Source organism: Lithobates pipiens, unplaced genomic scaffold, assembly GCF_037356315.1.
Source record: "Lithobates pipiens isolate NorthernLeopardFrog02 unplaced genomic scaffold, aLitPip1_a1.2 Scaffold_188, whole genome shotgun sequence".
Taxonomy (NCBI): domain Eukaryota; kingdom Metazoa; phylum Chordata; class Amphibia; order Anura; family Ranidae; genus Lithobates; species Lithobates pipiens.
The window spans coordinates 230721-251123 of record NW_027507763.1 but is presented as its reverse complement, the minus strand read 5'-3'; the positions used below and the strand labels follow the sequence as shown (position 1 = coordinate 251123).

At 46.8% G+C, this 20403-nt stretch overlaps 7 pseudogenes; all 7 read right to left on the bottom strand.

The window, feature by feature from the left end:
* Positions 1–1590: 1590 nt before the first annotated feature.
* On the bottom strand, positions 1591–1709 carry LOC143995738 (5S ribosomal RNA; annotated as a pseudogene).
* Positions 1710–5846: 4137 nt separating this feature from the next.
* On the bottom strand, positions 5847–5965 carry LOC143995732 (5S ribosomal RNA; annotated as a pseudogene).
* Positions 5966–6284: 319 nt separating this feature from the next.
* Positions 6285–6403, bottom strand: LOC143995712 (5S ribosomal RNA; annotated as a pseudogene).
* A 697-nt stretch (positions 6404–7100) lies between these two features.
* On the bottom strand, positions 7101–7219 carry LOC143995728 (5S ribosomal RNA; annotated as a pseudogene).
* Positions 7220–8011: 792 nt separating this feature from the next.
* On the bottom strand, positions 8012–8130 carry LOC143995741 (5S ribosomal RNA; annotated as a pseudogene).
* A 101-nt stretch (positions 8131–8231) lies between these two features.
* Positions 8232–8350, bottom strand: LOC143995716 (5S ribosomal RNA; annotated as a pseudogene).
* A 322-nt stretch (positions 8351–8672) lies between these two features.
* On the bottom strand, positions 8673–8791 carry LOC143995724 (5S ribosomal RNA; annotated as a pseudogene).
* Between the last annotated feature and the right edge of the window lie 11612 nt (positions 8792–20403).

Sequence of the window (20403 nt, the reverse complement as noted above, 5' to 3'; positions counted from 1 at the left end):
CAGCTGACATTGTCTAAACAACAGGGAGGGTTGGTTCTCCCTGACTTGCGACGCTACTACCTGGCCTCCCATCTGGGGCATGTATTGGACTGGAATCAAAACAAACTTTCTAATCTCTGGGTGCAACTAGAACAATCTCACTCCCGAATTCCGCTAAGAAGCGCCATGTGGTGCTATAAGGATTTACCCACAGAATTTACATCACATCCCACTATAGGGGCTTCGTTGAAAGTCAGTCACCTGATCGCTACCCAAAACACACTCACGTTGTTGACTTCCCCCCTATTCCCTATACGTGGCCATCCAAACTTTGAACCGGGAACCCACTTTTAAATTCCAACCTAGACCATGCGTCTAAATTCGTCATTGACGGAAAATGCCCTTCTTTCTCAACCCTAACAGATCCGACAGGGCTTTTCCAACTGCCTTTTTCGAGAGCGGCGCAACAACATCATTTTCTCCATTCCATCCCCAATCCTCAAACTTTCGCCCGCCCTCAGACGGAGTTTGAGACTCTATGCAGGAGCGAAGGCCCTTTGGCCCACATTCTCTCAAACAGATCACCACACTTAACCTGTCTGTCCAACTGGAAAAAAGACCTTAATTGCTTGTTTTCCCCAGCACAGAGACAACGCATTATCACTTTGGCTCTGAAAACCTCACTGTGCACGAAGATACAAGAGACACATTTTAAACTTCTCACCAGGTGGTATTTGACACCATCAAAGTTGCATAAATGTTTCCCCTCTTCCTCGAACATATGCTGGAGGTGTGGAAAAGAAGAGGGCACGTTGCTCCACATTTTTTGGTCCTGCCCCAGCTTGGTGGACTTCTGGACAGAGATCCGATGCATAACACAAAAATTCACAGACTTCTCCATCCCGGAAGAGGCTGCATTCTTTCTCTTGCACCATTCACAGATTCCCATTAAGAAGTACAAAAAATCTAATTTACGGCCTGTGATAAATGCGGCGAAATCCTGCATCCCTCTCTATTAGAAAAAAATTTCCCCCCCTTTCATTACTCACTGGCTTAGGAAAATAGAGGACATTAAAAAAAATGGAGGACTTGATCCTCACATCACAAGGTAAACAAGAATTTTTTAAACAAACCTGGGACATCTGGAATACCTTTATATTCTCACTGGAAGGATGTCGCCTGCTATCGCCTTAGTACTCTGAGCTTTCCTTGACTGGCCCCTTGGGCAGTGGCTGCCATCGTGTCTCGTCCCCTCTTCTCCTTTCCTGATCTTTCATCCCTTCTCTTTTCTGCCTTCCTCCCCTATCTCTCACCCCCTCCACCCCCTCTCTCTTTTGGAAAAAGTGGAAAATTGGGAATGACGGCCCCACACCCCCCTCTGGATGGATTATGCCGGAGGAACCTGGGGTTTGTGTGACCCTGGATCTTGGTACAGTACTTTATCTGTGCCTCGAATCATTATGATTGATGGAAGGCAGACTCACAGTTGCGAATTTACCTGTATCAAGTATTGTTCAGCTGCTTTTTGCTCTGTATTTCTCTGTTGCATTATGTACTCGGGGGACCGTCTTCCCCTGTTTGGAGAAAAAATTATATTTGAAAAAAAAAAGAAGCCTACAACACCTGGTATTCCCAGGCGGTCTCCCATCGAGGCATTAATCAGGCCCGACCCTGCTTAGCCTCCAAGATCAGACGAGATGGAACAGATTCAGGGTGATGTGGCCGTAGCCAATATCTTCAGGCACTCTCAACTCTCTTGACAAACGCCGAGATGGTCACCTTGGGAACAAGCGGAAAATAATAGGTCAACGGTAACAACATAAAAAGAAGTCTACGGCATCTGGAAATCTCAGGCTGTCTCCCATCCAGGTACTAAACTGGTCCCAACCCTGCTTAGCCTCTGAGATCAGATGAGTAGTGATGGACGAACTTCCGACAGGACGTTTCGCGGACCGCGAACGCGGCCAATAGTTTGCGAACCGTAACGTTCGCGGCGGGCCCCATTGACTTCAATGGAAGGCGAACTTTGCAAACCTACAGGTCAAATAATTACAGCCCCAAAATAATTACTAGCTGTGCAAACATAGTCCCACCACATGGCCAATGACATAACACATGTATGAGGTGAATCTGGGATCGACAACTACAAGTATTCTTTTTTTATATGTGAAATTGTGACAATTCAGGACTGTGGAGCACATGAAGGCAATGGAGGAGAGGGAAGGTCAGGGTAGGCAAAGAAGAGGGTGCAGGAGATGATCATCAGCAGCGTGACATACAGCAATGACACCTGCACTGTGATAGAGTGATCTGACACCAGCACAATGATAGAGAGCACTGACATCAGCAGCGTGACATACAGCAATGACACCTGCACCGTGATAGAGTGATCTGACACCAGCACCGTGATAGAGAGCACTGACATCAGCAGCGTGACATACAACAATGACACCTGCACCATGATAGAGTGATCTGACACCATCACCGTGATAGAGAGCACTGACATCAGCAGCGTGACATAAAGCACTGACACCAGCACCGTGATATACAGCACTGACACCAGCACCGTAAGCAGCCCCAGGAGTAAGTCAGCATGGCAAAGGGATGGTGGGAGCCCCTCATAATGAGCATAGAACAGGGATGATGGGAGCCCCTCATAATGAGCATAGCACAGGGATGATGGGAGCCCCTCATAATGAGCATAGCACAGGGATGGTGGGAGCCCCTCATAATATGCACAGCAGAGGTACAGCCCCAGGAGTAAGTCAGCATAGCACAGGGGTGGTGGGAGCCCCTCATAATAAGCAGCCCCAGGAGGAAGTCAGCATAGCACAGGGATGGTGGGAGCCCCTCATAATGAGCATAGCACAGGGATGGTGGGAGCCCCTCATAATATGCACAGCAGTGGTACAGCCCCAGGAGTAAGTCGGCATAGCATAGGGATGGTGGGAGCCCCTCATAATAAACAGCCCCAGGAGGAAGTCAGCACAGCACAGGGATGGTGGGAGCCCCTCATAATAAGCAGCCCCAGGAGGAAGTCAGCATAGCACAGGGATGGTGGGAGCCCCTCATAATGTGCATATCACAGGGATGGTGGGAGCCCCTCATAATATGCACAACAGAGGTACAGCCCCAGGAGTAAGTCAGCATAGCACAGGGATGGTGGGAGACCCTCATAATAAGCAGCCCAAGGAGGAAGTCAGCACAGCACAGGGATGGTGGGAGCCCCTCATAATGAGCATAGCACAGGGATGGTGGAAGCCCCTCATAATGAGCATAGCACAGGGATGGTGGGAGCCCCTCATAATAAGCAGCCCCAGGAGGAAGTCAAGTATGTGCAAGTATTTTATACGTGTATTACACAACTATATACTGCACACCAAATAGTACACCTATACCAGTCCTTAAGGACCTTTGTGGAACTAGTAGGTTGTGATTAGCAGACTGTACCTCAGTCCCTATACTGATAAAGGACTGCTACAGTATAGGGCAGCAGTCAGCAGTAGTGCACCTCAACCCTATATATTGTGGACCTATACCAGTCCTTAAGGAATAGCAGACTGTACCTCACTCAACCCTATGTACTGTAGTACACTATACCTTACAAGTCCTTATAAGGACCTTTGTGGAACTGGTAGGTTGTGATTAGCAGACTGTACCTCAGTCCCTATACTGATAAAGGACTGCTGCAGAATAGGGCAGCAGTCAGCAGTAGTGCACCTCAACCCTATATATTGGGGACCTATACCAGTCCTCAAGGAATAGCAGACTGTACCTCACTCAACCCTATATACTGTAGTACACTATACCTTACCAGTCCTTAGAAGGACCTTTGTGGAACTAGTAGGTTGTGATTAGCAGACTGTACCTCACTCAACCCTATATACTGTAGTACACTATACCTTACCAGTCCTTATAAGGACCTTTGTGGAACTAGTAGGTTGTGATTAGCAGACTGTACCTCAGTCCCTATACTGATAAAGGACTGCTGCAGAATAGGGCAGCAGTAGTGCACCTCAACCCTATATATTGTGGACCTATACCAGTCCTTAAGGAATAGCAGACTGTACCTCACTCAACCCTATGTACTGTAGTACACTATACCTTACAAGTCCTTATAAGGACCTTTGTGGAACTGGTAGGTTGTGATTAGCAGACTGTACCTCAGTCCCTATACTGATAAAGGACTGCTGCAGAATAGGGCAGCAGTCAGCAGTAGTGCACCTCAACCCTATATATTGGGGACCTATACCAGTCCTTAAGAAATAGCAGACTGTACCTCACTCAACCGTATATACTGTAGTACGCTTTATCTTACCAGTCCTTAGAAGGACCTTTGTGGAACTAGTAGGTTGTGATTAGCAGACTGTATCTCACTCAACTTTATATACCCTATATACTGTAGTACACTATACCTTACCAGTCCTTAGAAGGACCTTTGTGGAACCTTTGTGGAACTAGTAGGTTGTGATTAGCCGACTGTACCTCAGTCCCTATACTGATAAAGGACTGCTGCAGAATAGGGCAGCAGTCAGCAGTAGAGCACCTCAACCCTATATATTGTGGACCTGTACCAGTCCTTAAGGAATAGCAGACTGTACCTCACTCAACCCTATGTACTGTAGTACACTATACCTTACCAGTCCTTATAAGAACCTTTGTGGAACTAGTAGGTTGTGATTAGCAGACTGTACCTCAGTCCCTATACTCATAAAGGACTACTGCAGCAGAAGGGCAGCAGTCAAGTATAATATTCTTTCAATATTTGGAAGAAAGAATATTATACGTGTACAAGCCTATTACCATACCAGTCCTGAAAATAACCTTTGTGGACCTAATAGTAACAGCTACTGATTAAACTGACTGTCCTTCACTGCCACACACAGCTTCCTGCCTGTCCCTATTTAAACTGAAAAAACACAGGCTGCTGCAACAATAACTTAAATAGCACTCAAAACTATATCCTGTACTACTTTACCATACCAGTCCTGAAAAGGACTTTTGTGGACCTAATAGTAACAGCTAATGATTAAACTGACTGTCCCTGCTGCACACAGCATCCTGTCCCTCTCTCTACACTGACAAGACAGGCTGCTGCAACAATGACTTGAATAGCAGTGCCTCAAACCTATATCCTGAACTACACCTAACACCTATACCATACCAGTCCTTAAAAGAACTTTTGTGGACCTAATAGCTAGCGATTTTGGTCACTGCAGTCTCTCCCTGCTCCACACAGCAACCTCTCCCTATAGTGACATACGAAAGAATGTAAAATGGCCGCCGGATCGGGTCTATTTATAAGTTAGGGGGAATGTCCAAGTGTCCATGTGCTGTAATGTCTCAATTGGCTGTCCTGTACCACATGATGGATGTGTCATCATAGGTCAAAGTTCTTTTACACAGTAAACACCGAAGTCCGCCGGCAATAGTCCGCCGATCGGGCCGACCGCGAACAGCTGAAATTCGCCGCGAAACGACCGCCAGGCGAACCGTTCGGCCATCCCTACAGATGTGATTGGGCTCTTTCAGGGTGATGTGGCCGTAGGAGATTTCTTCAGGCACTCTCAACCCTCTTGACTAACGCCAAGATGGTCACCTTGGGAAACAAACAAAAAAAACAAGTCAGCGCCAAAAACATAAGAAGAAGTCTATAGCACCTAGTATTCCCAGGTGTTCTCCCATCCGGGTATTAACAAGGCCCGACCCTGTTTAGTCTCTGAGATAAGACGAGATCTGATGTGTTCAGGGTTATGTGGCCATAGGCGAGCTCTTCAGGCACTCTCAACCCTCTTGACAAACACCAAGATGGTCACCTTGGTAAACAAACAAAACAAAAACAAGTCAACGCCAACAACATAAAAAGAAGCCTACAGCACCTAGTATTCCCAGGTGGTCTCCAATCCAGGTACTAGCAAGGCCCAACCCTGTTTAGCCTCTGAAATCAGAGGAGATCGGGCGCTTTCAGGGTTATGTGCCCATAGGCAATCTCTTTGGGCACTCTCAACCCTCTTGACAAATGCCAAGATAGTCACCTTGAGATACAAGCGAAAAAAAACAGGTCAATGTCAACAACATAAAAAGAAGAATATGGCACCTGGTATTCCAACGCCATCTCCCATCCAGGTACTAACTAGGCCCAACCCTTCTTAGCCTCAGAGATGAGAAGAGATAGGGCTTTTCAGGGTGATGCTGCTTCAAGCGATCTCTTTGGGCACTCTCAACCCTCTTGACAAATGCCAAGATGGTTACCTTGGGAAACAAGCGAAAAAAAAAAACGAATCAACGTCAACAACATAAAAAGAAGCCTACAATAACTGGTATTCCCAGGTGGTCTCCCATCCAGGTACTAACCAGGCCTGACTCTTTTTAGCCTCCAAGATCAGACGAGATTGGGTGTTTTCAGAGTGATGTGGCCATAGGCAATTTCTTCAGGCACTCTCAACCCTCTTGACAAACACCAAGATGGTCCCCTTGGGAAACAAGCGAAAAAAAACAGGTCAACGCCAACAACATAAAAAGAAGCCTATGACACCTGGTATTCCCAGGCGGTCTCCCATCCAGGTACTAACAAGGCCCGACTCTTCTTAGCCTCCAACATCAAACAAGATCGGGTGCTTTCAGGGTGATGTGCCTGTAGGCAATCTCTTCAGGCACTTTCAACCCTCTTGACAAACGCCAAGATGGTCACCTTGGGAAACAAGCAAAAAAAAATAAGTCAATGCCAACAACTTAAAAAAAAAGCCTATGGCATCGAGAAATCCCAGACGGTCTCCCATCCAGGTACTAACCAGGTCCCAACCCTACTTAGCCATAGTCGATTTTTTCAGGCACGCTCAACCCTCTTGACAAACGCCAAGATGGTCACCTTGGGAAACAAACAAAAAAAACAAGTCAACGCCAACAACATAAAAAGAAGCCTACAGCACCTAGTATTCCCAGGCGGTCTCCCATCCAGGTATTAACAAGGTGCGACCCTTTCTAGCCTCTGAGATCAGAGGAGATTGGGCGCTTTCAGGGTGATGTGCCCATAGGCAATCTCTTTGGGCACTTTCATCCCAAGATAGTCACCCTGGGAAACAAGCCAAAAAAAACAGGTCAACGCCAACAACATAAAAAGAAGAATACGGCACCTGGTATTCCAAGGCCGTCTCCCATTCAAGTACTAACTAGGCCCAACCCTTCTTAGCCTCCGAGATCAGAAGAGATAGGGTGCTTTCAGGGTGATACGGCTGTAAGCGATCTCTTTAGGCACTCTCAACCCTCTTGACAAATGCCAAGATGATCACTTTGGGAACCAAGCGAAAAAAACAGGTCAACACCAACAACATAAAAAGAAGCCTGCGGCATCTGGAAAACCCAGGCGGTCTCCCATCCAGGTACAAACCAGGCCCAACCCTGCTTAGCCTCTGAGACCAGATGAGATTGGGCGCTTTCAGGGTGTTGTGCCAGTAGGGAATTTCTTTGTGCACTCTCAACTCTCTTGACAAATGCCAAGATGGTCACCTTGGGAAACAAGGGGAAAAAAACAGGTCAACGCCGACAACATAATGAGAAGCCTACGGCACCTGGTATTCCCAGGCTGTCTCCCATCGCTGCTTAGCCTCCGAGATCAGATGAGATTGGGCTCTTTCAGGGTGATTTGGCCGTAGGCACTCTCTTTGGGCACTCTGAAGCCTCTTGACAAAGGTCAAGATGGTCACCTTGGGAAACAAGCTAAAAAATAACAGGTCAAAGCCAACAACATAAAAAGAAGCCTACGGCATCTGGTATTCCCAGGCGATCTCCCAATCAAGACACTAACCAGGCCAGATCCTTCTATGGCACCTGGTCTTCCCAGGCAGTCTCCCTCCAGGTACTAACCAGGCCTGATGCTGCTTAGCCTCTGCAATCAGACGAGATCAGGTGCTTTCAGGGTTATGTGGCCGTAAGCGTTCTCTTCAAGACACGTCCAACCCTCTTGACAAACGCCAAGATGGTCGCCTTGAGAAACAAGCGAAAAAAAAAGGTCAAAGCCAACAACATAAAAAGAAGCCTATGGCACCTGGTATTCCCAGGCGGTCTCCCATCCAGGTACTAACCAGGCCCGACACTGTTTAGTCTCCGAGATCAGACGAGATTGGGCGCTTTCAGGGTGATGGGGCCATAGGTGATCTCTTCGGGCACTCTCAACCCTCTTGACAAACGCCAAGATGGTCACCTTGGGAAACAAGTGAAAAAAAAAACAGGTCAAGGCCAACAACATAAAAAGAAGCCCACGGCACCTGTTATTCCCAGACGTTCTCCCATCCTGGTACTAACCAGGCCCGACACTGCTTAGCCTCCAAGATCAGACAAGATCGGGTGCTTTCAGGGTGATGGGGCCGTAGGTGATCTCTTTGGGCACTCTTAACCCTCTTGTTAAATGTCAAGATGGTCACCTTGGGAACCAAGCAAAAAAAATAAAAACAGGTCAATGCCAACAACATAAAATGAAGCCTACGTCACCTGGTATTCCCAAGCAGTCTCCCATCCTGGTACTAACCAGGCCTGACCCTGGATAGCCTCCCAGGCCAGACAAGATCAAGCGCTTTCAGGATGATGTGGCCATAGGCGATCTCTTAGGGCACTTTCAACCCTCTTGACAAACAGCAAGAAGGTCACCTTGGGAAACAAGCGAAAATAAACAGGTCAACGCCAACAACGTAAAAAGAAGCCTACGGCACCTGGTATTCACAGATGGTCTCCCATCCAGGTACTAACCAGGCCGTACACTGCTAGGCCTCCGAGATCAGATGAGATTGTGCGCTTTCAGGGTGATGTGGCCGTAGGTGTTCTATACAGACTCTCTCAACCCTCTTGACAAACGCTAAGATGGTCATCTTGGGAAACAAGTGAAAAAAAACAGGTCAACGCCAACAACATAGACCCTGGCGGTCTCCCATCTGACCCTGACCCTGCTTAGCCTCTGAAGATTCCTACGGCACCTGTAATTAGGCACTTTCCAGGCCGGACCCTGCTTAGCCCCTGAGATCAGATGAGATCGGGCGCTTTCAGGGTGATGTGGCCGTAGGAGATTTCTTTGGGCTCTCTCAGCCCTCTTGACAAATGCCAAGATGGTCACCTTGGGAAACAAGCGGGAAAAAAAAAAAACATGTCAACGCCAACACCATAAAAAGAAGCCTACGGCACCTGGTATTCCCAGTCGGTCTTCCATTCAGTTACTAATCAGGCCCGACAATGCTTAGCCTCAGATCAGACAAGATCAGGCACTTTCAGGGTGATTTGGCCGTAGGCACTTTCTTTGGGCACTCTCAACCCTCTTGACAAACGCCAAGATGGTCATCTTGGGAAACAAGCGAAAAAAACAGGTCAACGCCAACAACATAAAAAATAGGATTTTTATATACAGCTTACCTGTAAAATCCTTTTCTTGAGAGTACATCACGGGACACAAGAGCTTCATTACATAGTGGGTTATATAGGCACCTCTGGTGATTGGACACTGGTTAACCCCCAATTAAGGAGAATTCCTCCCCTATATAACCCATCCCATATGGGAGGCACCTCAGTTTTGTAGCAAAGCAATAGGAAACCACGTAAAACCCAAGAGGGGCGGGAGCACTGTGTCCCGTGATGTACTCTTAAGAAAAGGATTTTACAGGCAAGCTGTATATAAAAATCCTATTTTCTTGATCATACATCACGGGACACAGGAGCTTCATTCCATAGTGGGATGTCCCAAAGCAATGCTCAGATTGAGGGGAGTGAGACACAGATCATAATATATAGACCGCCAAGGACCGGAGGACCTAAACTGCAGCCTGCAGTACACTGTGCCCAAAGGCGATATCCTCTTTGCCCTCTGACATCCACCTGATAGAATCTGGTGAATGTGTGGACTGATGACCAAGTTGCAGCCTTACAGATCTGAGCCAGGGAGGCCTGGTGATGCACTGCCCAAGAAGCACTTACAGCCCTAGTTGAGTGCGCTTTCACTTGAAAAGGAGGGATCTTCCCTTTAACACTATAGGCCTGAGAAATAATCTGTCTAATCCACCTTGAGAGAGTGGATTTTGATGCCGCCTGGCCCTTCCTAGGGCCTTCCGGCAAAATAAATAAGCAATCAGTTTTCCTTATCTGAGCAGTTGCCTGAAGATTTATACTGATTGCCCTTACCACATCCAAAGTGTGCAAAGATTCTTCTTCTGCGGACTGTGGGTCCGGAAAAAAGGATGGTAGGATTACATCTTGATTCAAATGGAATCCTGAAACCACCTTAGGCATAAAGGACCTGTTGGGACGCATTACCACCCGGTCCTTATGAATAATTAGATACGGTTCTTTGCTGGAGAGAGCTGCTAGTTCTGACACTCTTCTAGCCGTGGATATGGCTACCAAGAAAACCAATTTTTTAGTCAAAAGAACTAACGAAGCCTGATGCAAAGGTTCAAAAGGTTGCCCCTGCAAAGCTGAGAGAACTAAATTCAGATCCCTTGGGCATACCGGAGGTTTGACTGGCGGCCTTATCCGCATAGCCCCCTGGATGAAAGCCCGCACCAGGGAATGTGATGTAAGTGGCTTCTGAAAAAACACTGACAAGGCCGAAATCTGCACCTTGATAGTGCTTACGGCCAAATTCATTTCTAGGCCTGACTGGAGGAAGGCCAAGATCCTGCTAGTGACATACTTTCTAGGATGCCATTCCCTGAGTTCACACCAGGAAACATATGCCCTCCAGATTTTGTAGTAAATAAGCCTGGAGGCCGGCTTTCTGGCATTGACCAGAGTAGAAAGGACTTGCTCCGAAATTCCACGGTCTCTCAGAATGTGGGTCTCAGCAGCCAAACCGTCAATTTCAGACTGTGTAAAGCAGGCTGGTAAATTGGACCCTATGAGAGCAGATCTGGCCAGAGAGGGAGGATCCACGGCCTGCCTACTGCCAACTTCATGATCTCTGTGTACCACGGTCGCCTGGGCCAAGCCGGGGCTACCAAAAGAACTAAATTTGTCTCCCTCTTGACTCTTCCCAGGAACCGCGACAGAAGCGGGCACGGGGGGAAGGCATAAATCAAATTGTACTGATCCCAGGGAACTCTCAGAGCATCCGACCCCTGAGTGAGTGTATCTCTTGTCCTTGACACGAATTTGTCCAGTTTTCTGTTGAACCTGGATGCAAACAGATCTACGTCTGGAGTACCCCACCTGCGACATATGTTCCAAAACACGTCGGGGTGCAGAGCCCATTCTCTTGGGCACAACTGCTGGCGGCTCAGAAAATCCGCCTGCCAGTTTTCCACTCCTGGAATGAAGACTGCAGAAAGGCATGGAACATGCCTTTTGGCCCAGACAAGTATGCGATTCACCTCTTTTTGCGCAACCAGACTCCTGGTACCGCCCTGGTGATTGATATAGGCCACTGCTGTGGCATTGTCGGACTGAACCCGAACAGGGAGACCCCGTAGTCTGAAAGACCAGTTTATGAGAGCCATATAAACTGCCCGGATCTCCAAGACATTCATGGGCAATAGCTTCTCGATCACAGACCATTTCCCCTGCGAGCACGTCTCCTCCAACACTGCTCCCCAGCCTGTCAGGCTGGCATCTGTCGTAATAATCTTCCATGGAAGAGGAAGAAAAGTTTTGCCTTTCAGCAAATTCTCGGTTTGTAACCACCAGACGAGACTCTTGCGTGCTCCTGGGGATAGACGCATAGGAAGATCCAAGGACTGGGGCTTCCTGTTCCAAGCCGCAAGGATGCATCTTTGCAGAGGCCTTTAGTGGAACTGGGCGAATGGAACGGCCTCAAAGGAGGCGACCATTTTCCCTAACAGTCTCATGCACAACTGAATGGGGGAAGATCTTCTGCCCAGAATTAGGCGCACCAGATCCCCAATGGCCAAGGCTTTTGGCCTTGGTAGAAACACCTTGCCCTGAGCGGTGTCGATAATCATACACAGGTATTCCAACCTGGTAGCAGGCTGTAGGGACGACTTTTCTAGATTTATAATCCAACCTAGGCGTTAAAGGTGTTCTAGCGTTCTGGTAACACTGTGGTTCAGGAGTGCTACTGTTTTCTCTATGAGAAGCAAATCGTCTAGATAAGCCATGATGGCTATACCCTGAGCTCTTAGGTTTGCCAAGAGAGGGTCCAGAATCTTTGTGAAGACTCAAGGGGCCGTAGCGAGCCCGAACGGCAAGGCCGTAAATTGAAAATGGCGCCGCTCTACCGCAAACCTTAGATACTTTTGGTGTGCGGGAAAAATTGGCACATGGTGATATGCATCCTTGATGTCTATTGATGCCATAAACTCTTCCCCTTGCAGGGAGGAGACCACAGTGCGAACTGACTGCATTCGGAAGGACCGGATGCGTAAAAACCGGTTCAGATCCTTCAGATCCAGAATAGGTCTGACACTTTAATTTGGCTTTGGAACGGTGAAGAGATTCGAGTAAAACCCCGAACCCTGATCTTTTGGGTCCACTTCTGCTATCACCCCCTGGGATAGTAAGTGATCTAAGGCCAGAAATAGCGGTCTTTGCTTTACTGGGGATCCTTGACCTTAGAAAGTGAGAAAGTGGAATCTCCTGAAACTCCAGCTTGTAGCCCAGAGATACCGAAGAGACCACCCACTTGTCCCGGATCTCTTCCCGCCAGGCTTCTGCAAACTGCAGGAGCCTTCCCCCCACTCGGCCGAGCGGGGGCGCCCCTTCACAAGGAAGCTTTTGGGCTCTGCTTGGCAGGCTTTTGCCCCCAGGATTTCTTCTGCCCCTGGGCCCGGCCTTGAGCCTTTCCTGTAGAGGGGGGTTGAGAAGGCCGTCGCCACTGCTTAGAGCTTGATGCTCCGGGAGAGAGAGAACGCCTAAATGATGGACGTTTGCTCCTTTTGACTGGAAGGAGAGTAGATTTACCCCCTGAAATTTTTTCGACTAATTTGTCTAATTCTTCTCCTAACAATTGTTCCCCATTAAATGGGAACCCAATCAAATGCTTCTTGCATGATAGCTCAGCTGCCCAATTCTTTAGCCATAGGGCCCTTCGCATTTGTACCAACAGGAGAGACAAACGAGATGCTTGTTGGACAGAATCCAAAATCGCATCAATCATGAAACACAGAATTTGAGGTATTTCTGCATAATTCTCCACTTCCTCACTGGGAAGGAGGCCAAGCATCTGCTTAACCTGTTCCTTGAGGAACTGACACAACCCCACAGCTGCGACTGTAGGTTGCACTACAGCGCCAGTCATGGAAAAGGAGGCTTTTAATAATGTTTCTAGCTTCTTATCAGTTGGATCTTTAAATACCTGAGCATTATCCAAAGGACAGGTCCGGTTTCTATTCAGCAAGAAACAGCCGCATGGACAGATGGGACCCCCCATTTCTTGGTGAAACTTTCCTCCAGAGGATAAAGCATAGAAAACCTTTTAGGTGGAGCAAACAGATGTCCCCAATCCTCATACAACAATTTATCCATTAAGGGATGAATGTGAAAGGAAAAGGCAGTCTGTTGGATTTTCCTGACTCCCAGGGAAGAAACAGAGGACGTAGCGATCTCAGCAGCAGGCATTCTGAATGTGGTACGCACCAATTCAGTATAATACTGCACCTTTTTTCTGAGAGCCTGGGAGGAGGGGACTCTCTCCTCTTCCTCTGATTCATCCGACTGCTCAAGATCCCTGTCCCAAGATAGGGATCTCTCCTCATTGTCAGAAGTGTCATCTGAAAGAGGAATCTCAGCAGAGGGAGGGGATCTACCCCTTTTCCTGCTATCTTTCAAGGAAGCTGAAATAAAATTCATGATTCTCCCTTCAAAACCCTCCACTGTCATCTCAGGTGATGGGTCGTACGTGAGAGGGGAGGGGCCTGACGGCGGCACCCACGCGAGCGGATGGAGGAGGGCCCGCCGATCAGCTGGAGCTGAGCGCGGTGAGAGAGCGCGACGCTCCGTAATGAAGCCGAACCCTATCCCGCTGTCCACACTCGTCTGCCCGCCCGCATGAGCTTGAGAACACTGCCAGCGAGATCCGGAGATATGCATTGTCGGTAGATGGTGCTGAGGATCCTGCTGGAGCATGCGGAAACCCCGGATCTCCCCCCGTTCCTGCCCGCCTGTTGCTGTGATCTCCCTGTGAGCTGCGAGCCGAGGAGCTTGAAAGTAAGAAAGACCTACGGACAGGTTAGATCCAAATATTTCTTTCATCCTGAGTGGCACTTCAAGGCCTGTTAAAGTTGGAGTTGCGTAGCAATGGTGTAACAGGAGTGTAACAGATGTGCAATCATTGTCAGGAAGCCTGTGGAGCTCTGGTTCCTGGAGTTGAAATGAGTGCTTAAAATGTATGAGCGCATGAGAAAGATGCCAAAGGTGGTTGACGGACTTGAAAACTAAGCAGAGATCCTAATAGGCATTCTCCTGAGACATATGTTGAAAAGCCTTGAAAAGCACTGCCATGAACTATTTTATATTATGAACTCTGTCCTGTTTTATTTTTTTTTTTGCATTGCCTTGAAACAAAGTGAGATAAGCCCAGCTAAAGGGTTACTGTTGCACTTAAGGGCAGGTGCAGCCCAGTCTGAATATTCAAGACAGGACGAGAAGTTGATGTTGATGTTGATGATTATGGGCTGCATTAGCTTTGTCTTGTTGCAGGAATGATCGATGGTATAATATATGGTTCTGAGTAATCCTCTGAACAAGACGTCTGTATATCTGGTTCCGTGACCTTTTAAATATTATACCAGTCGTGGGATATATCAACGTGACTTAAAAACTTTGATTTAATTCTGATTGAAACCGCTAAGGTATGGACACTTAAGGGACGAGTACTGGGCCGTAGAGAAGTGCAGGTGGTATAGCCCACTGAGATTGGAGCTCATTGTCGGCTGATTACTAGCGAATACATCCCTGAAGAAAGGTCCCAGACATTTATAGACATCCATATATGTTCCCGGCGGGATAAGAAGATAGGAGTGCCCCCTTTTTTTTTTTCTCCCCTCCTGTCCCCTCCTATCCTATCTCTCAGAAGTAATTAAATAAGGGGGAACCCTGGGGAGGAGAAAGATAAAGAGGGACAACATGACGAAATCAAAAAGCGAATGACCCTAAAGCCCCTAAAGAGAGTTTAAATACAAGTACGATCCAGAAGTACCTTAAGGAAACAAGTCAAAAAAGCCCTGGTATAGAAAAAAAACAACAGGGAATACGAGAGAAGAAAAAAGAGGCAGGAAAACCAGCCGGGATACAGGGAAATACCTCCAGGGAGGAGACGGACTCAGATTTGGAGGGCAAAAGAAGGGAGCAGAGGGATACCTCTCAAATACCAACAAAAGGCAAAATGCAGGAAATGTTCATGAAATTAGAAAATACAATCAAGGCTGAGATTTCAACTGTAAGGGCGGATATGGGACACTTGCTAAGGAGGATGGAAGAAGCAGAGGAACTAACAAAAAAACAGGCCCAGGAAATACTTGAGTTAAAAATGCAAGCAAGAAAAATGCAGGAGGCTCACAGGGATATCTTATATAGAATGGAGGAACAGGAGAACCAAAGCCGACGTCAAAACTTGAGGGTGGAGGGGGGATGCATTGGCGGAAGGATTGGGCGGGGATTTGGCTCCACCACTCCTTGTCTGTAACGGGTGACCCCTTTTCCCAAGGGGTTAAGGGGAGCAGGGGTACAGAAGTGGAGGGTCGCAGTTGGAGTCACACCCTGATAGGTAATGCTTGCAGAAGGGAGTTGAGCCCCCAATGCAAAGTATTGGCCAGGATTGGGCCGGAGGATGGGGAGGGGTGGGGGGAGAGGTGGGAAAGGTGGGAGAAGATATTCCTTGCAGAAGGGGGGAAAGAAAGAAAAGAGGGAAAAAAAAGAGAGTTCAAATGATTGGTAGGATCAAAAGGTGTAGATCAAGCATGCCACCGGATAGTTTTGGATGACCGAGGTAAAATTTGTGTCATACAATGTAAAGGGTCTAAATTCTCCCGACAAGAGGTTTAAACTCTTAAAGGAACTGCAGCAATATAGAGCAGAAGTGGTCTTTCTGCAGGAGACCCATTTAACTTATAATACAAATATTAAGTTATATTCAGACAGCTTCCCAAATTGGTTCTACGGGGACTCCCCAATAAGGAGGGCCAAGGGAGTGGCGATAGGATTTGAGAAACGTACAAGATTCACTCTGCTCGATAGGCTGACCGACCCTGAGGGCCGATATTTGTTCTTGAAGGGAGAATTTGGGGATAGGATTTTTACTCTGGCAAACGTATATTGTCCAAATAAAAATCCCATAGGATATTTGAAACAAATCCTGAGGAGATTAGCAGATTTTAAATCAGGTGATGTAATTTTGGCAGGAGACTTACATTTTTGTATGGATCCATCTCTGGATAGTACGTCCCGGGCAAAGGGGATAAACAAGAAGATTCTGAAAATAATTAAACTCCGACTGAAACAACATCAAATGATGGATGTACGGAGGATACAACATGAAAAATAATAAAAGATTATACTTTTTTTTCCCCAGTGCATTATTATATAATGGTGGATCATAGACTGCTAGAAGATGCCTCGGAAACAAAGATAGGAATAGTATCTCTATCAGATCACTCCCCGGTGATAATGAAGATGAGGATACCTGGAATACACAGACAACCGTTCACATGGCGATTAAATGAAAATCTCTTACAGGATGAGAAAATCGCAGAGATAATTCGGAAAGAAATAGAATTCTATTTCCTGATGAATGATACTGGTGAAACTACTAGCGCCTCGCTTTGGGAGGGACACAAAGCATATGTTAGGGGTATCCTCATCTCCATAGGTGCAAGGAAAAAAAAAGAAAGAATAGAGAAAAGGGAGAAATTGATAAAAGAACAACAGCAGGAACTTTTTCACCTACTGATCAACAAGAGAGAGGAACTTAACCACTTCCCGACCAGCGCACGACGATGTACGTCGACAGAATGGCACGGGCAGGCATATTGGCGTACAGGTACGTCCAATATTCAATGCCGCCCTGCCATCGGGACCCCCATGAGTCCGGTCGCGGGACCTGCGGACTCGATCGCCGCGGGCATCCCCGCGATCGTCTCACGGAGCGGCCGAATGGAGGAAATGCTGTGTAAACAACATTTTTCCATTCTGCCTAGCAACTAGTGATGCTGATCTCTGCTCCATGTGATTGGAGCAGAGATCAGTGTTCACTAAATGAAAGCCCAACCCCCCCACAGTTAGTAACACACCCCTAGGAACACTTAACCCCTACACTGCCACCCACTGGTTAACCCCTTCACTGCCAGTGTCATTTACACAGGAATCACTGCATTTATATAGCAGTGATTACTGTATAAATGACAATGGTCCCAAAAATGTGTCAAAAATGTCTGATGGGTCCCCCACAATGTCGCAGTCACAATAAAAATCGCTGATTGCCGCCATTACTAGTAAAAAAAAAAAAAAAAATTATTAATAAAAATGCTATAAAACTATCCCTATTTTGTAAACGCTATAACTTTTGCGCAAACCAATCAATAATCGCTTATTGCGATTTTTTTAACCAAAAATATGTAGAAGAATATGTATCGGCCTAAACTGAGGGAAAAAATTTTTTTTTATATATTTTTGGGGGATATTTATTATAACAAAAAGTAAAAAATAATGCGTTTTTTTCAAAATTGTCGCTCTATTTTTGGTTATAGCGCAAAAAATAAAAACCGCAGGGGTGATCAAATACCACCAAAAGAAAGCTCAATTTGTGGGAAAAAAAAGGAAGTCAATTTTGTTTGGGAGCCACGTCGCACGACCGCGCAATTGTCAGTTAAAGCGACGCAGTGCTGAATCGCAAAAATGGGTCTGGTCTTTGACCAGCAAATTGGTCCGGTCTGCAAGTGGTTAAAGATATGCAGGATCAGGAAGCAAGGAGGGTATTGGAATGGGGAGGGTCACAGAGAGATATTACAGGAAAAACAAAACAGGTAAATATCTAGCGAGACAGTTGAAAGGGAACAGAGAGACTAATTTTATCAATAAAATTCAGGATAAGAATGGGAAGATGGTTTATACAACTAAGGAAATTGCAGAGGTATTCAAGCAATATTACGAAGCTCTGTATAATGTAGGTCAAAAAGGGGTACGAGGAAAAGGGGAAAAGGAAAATACCAAAGAATTTCTGTATAAAGCGAAATTACCGTACTTACAAGAGAGCGACAGATATAAAATAGATAGACCTATTACAGAAGAGGAAATTCACAATGCATTAAAAGACAGGGCATCGGGCAAAAGCCCGGGACCAGACGGGTATACGACTTTCTATCTTAAAAAATATAAGGAGATCTTAGTCCCCAAGCTTTGTAAATATATGAACGGATTAGGTACAAAATACCAAATGGAGGGAGAGGCTTTGCGAGCCTCAATCACGGTAATACCGAAGGAGGGAAAGGATCATTTGCTTTGCTCCAGTTATAGGCCGATAGCCTTATTGAATGCTGATATAAAGTTATTTGCTAAAGTTCTGGCGTCTAGATTGAAGGAAAAGATGACTGAACTGGTGCACCCAGATCAGGTCGGATTTATACCCGAAAGAGAAGGTAGGGATAATGGAGTGAGGGCGTTGTTCCTTCTCCAGGCCCTAAAAAATAATGGGTCCCCAGGTCTATTCCTGTCGATGGATGTGGAGAAAGCATTCGACAGGATAGACTGGGGACTCATGATAGAAATGCTAGAAGTAATGGGCATAGGACCGAGAATGATCCAGTGGATTAAAGTACTTTACAATCACCCGCAGGCTTCGGTAAAGATTAATGGAGAATCCTCTGCTCAATTTCAAATGGGAAATGGCACCAGACAGGGGTGCCCATTGTCACCTCTCCTGTTTGCTCTGTCTCTCGAACTGTTACTGGCCTCTATCCGAAATAACCCGGATATAGAGGAGAATAGAGTGGGAAAGGACGAACACAAACTCGAAGTCCTAAATATCAACATCAGTAATCAGGAAGAGACGAAACTCCGTGCAGAATTCAGTTTTCCCTGGCGTAAGGAGATTAAATATTTGGGAGTCTATCTTTTGGACACTATCAGGAAAATATATATGAATAATTATATCCCTTTATTAGACGAAATTAAAAGAGAAATTAAAAAAATGTCAACATGTCCTCTCTCCTGGTTAGGACGGATTAACGCGGTTGAAATGATATTGGTTCTGAAGATCATATATAAGTTTCAAATGTTGCCCATCTCACTCCCTCAGGCCTTTTTTAACCACTTGCCGCCCGCCCTATAGGGAATTGACGGTGGCAAAGTGGTTTCATAATCCTGATCGGACGTCATATGACGTGATCAGGATTATGAGCCGCTGCGCGCCCCCGGGGGCGCGCATCGCGGCGATCGTTGTTGCGGGGTGTCAGTCTGACACCCGGCAACTACGATCTTGGTAAAGAGTCTCTGACGGAGACTCTTTACCACGTGATCAGCCGTGTCCAATCACGGCTGATCACAGTTTAAATGGGAAGAGCCGGTGATCAGCTTTTCCTCACTCGCGTCTGTCAGACGCGAGTAGAGGAGAGCCGATCGGCTGCTCCTCTGACAGGGGGGGTCTGTGCTGATCGATTATCAGCACAGCCCCCCCGAGGATGCCCACACTGGACCACCAGGGACGCCACCAGACCACCAGGGAAAAGGTAATCCTCCCTAGACCACCAGGGATGCCAGTCAGCACAATGGATGCCAATCAGTGCCCATTATTGTTGCCAATAAGTGCCCACAATGGGCATCACTGATTGGCATGCATTATTGTTTGGCACTGATTGGCATCCATTAGTACAGTATAACACCAATGCCGCCTATGAGTGCCCACCTGTGCCGCCTCTCAGTGCCCACCTGTGCTGCCTATCAGTGCCCACCCATGCCCATCTGTGCCGCCTATTCATGCCCATCTGTGCTGCCTATCCATGCCCATCTGTGCCGCCCATCCATGACAATCCGTGCCAGCTATCAGTGCCAATTTGTGCCACCTATCAGTGTCCATCCGTGTCGCCCATCCGTGCCGCCCATCAGTGCCACATATCAGTGTCCATCAATGCCACTTCATTGGTGCCACATCATTGGTGCCCATCAGTGCCGCCTTATCAGTGCCCATCAGTGTAGCCCCATCAGGGCCCATCAGTGAAGGAGAAAAAGTACTTATTTACAAAGTTTTGAAACTGAAACAAAAAAAAACATTTTTTTTTTCAAAATTTTCGGTATTTTTTGATTTGTAGCGCAAAAAAAAAAAACTGTAGAGGTGATCAAATACCACCAAAAGAAAGCTCTATTTGTGGGGAAAAAATGATAAAAATTTCATTTGGGTACAGTGTAGCATGACCGCGCAATTGTCATTCAAAGTGTGACAACGCTGAAAGCTAAAAATTGGTCTGGGCAGGAAGGTGTTTAAGTGCCCTGTATTGAAGTGGTTAA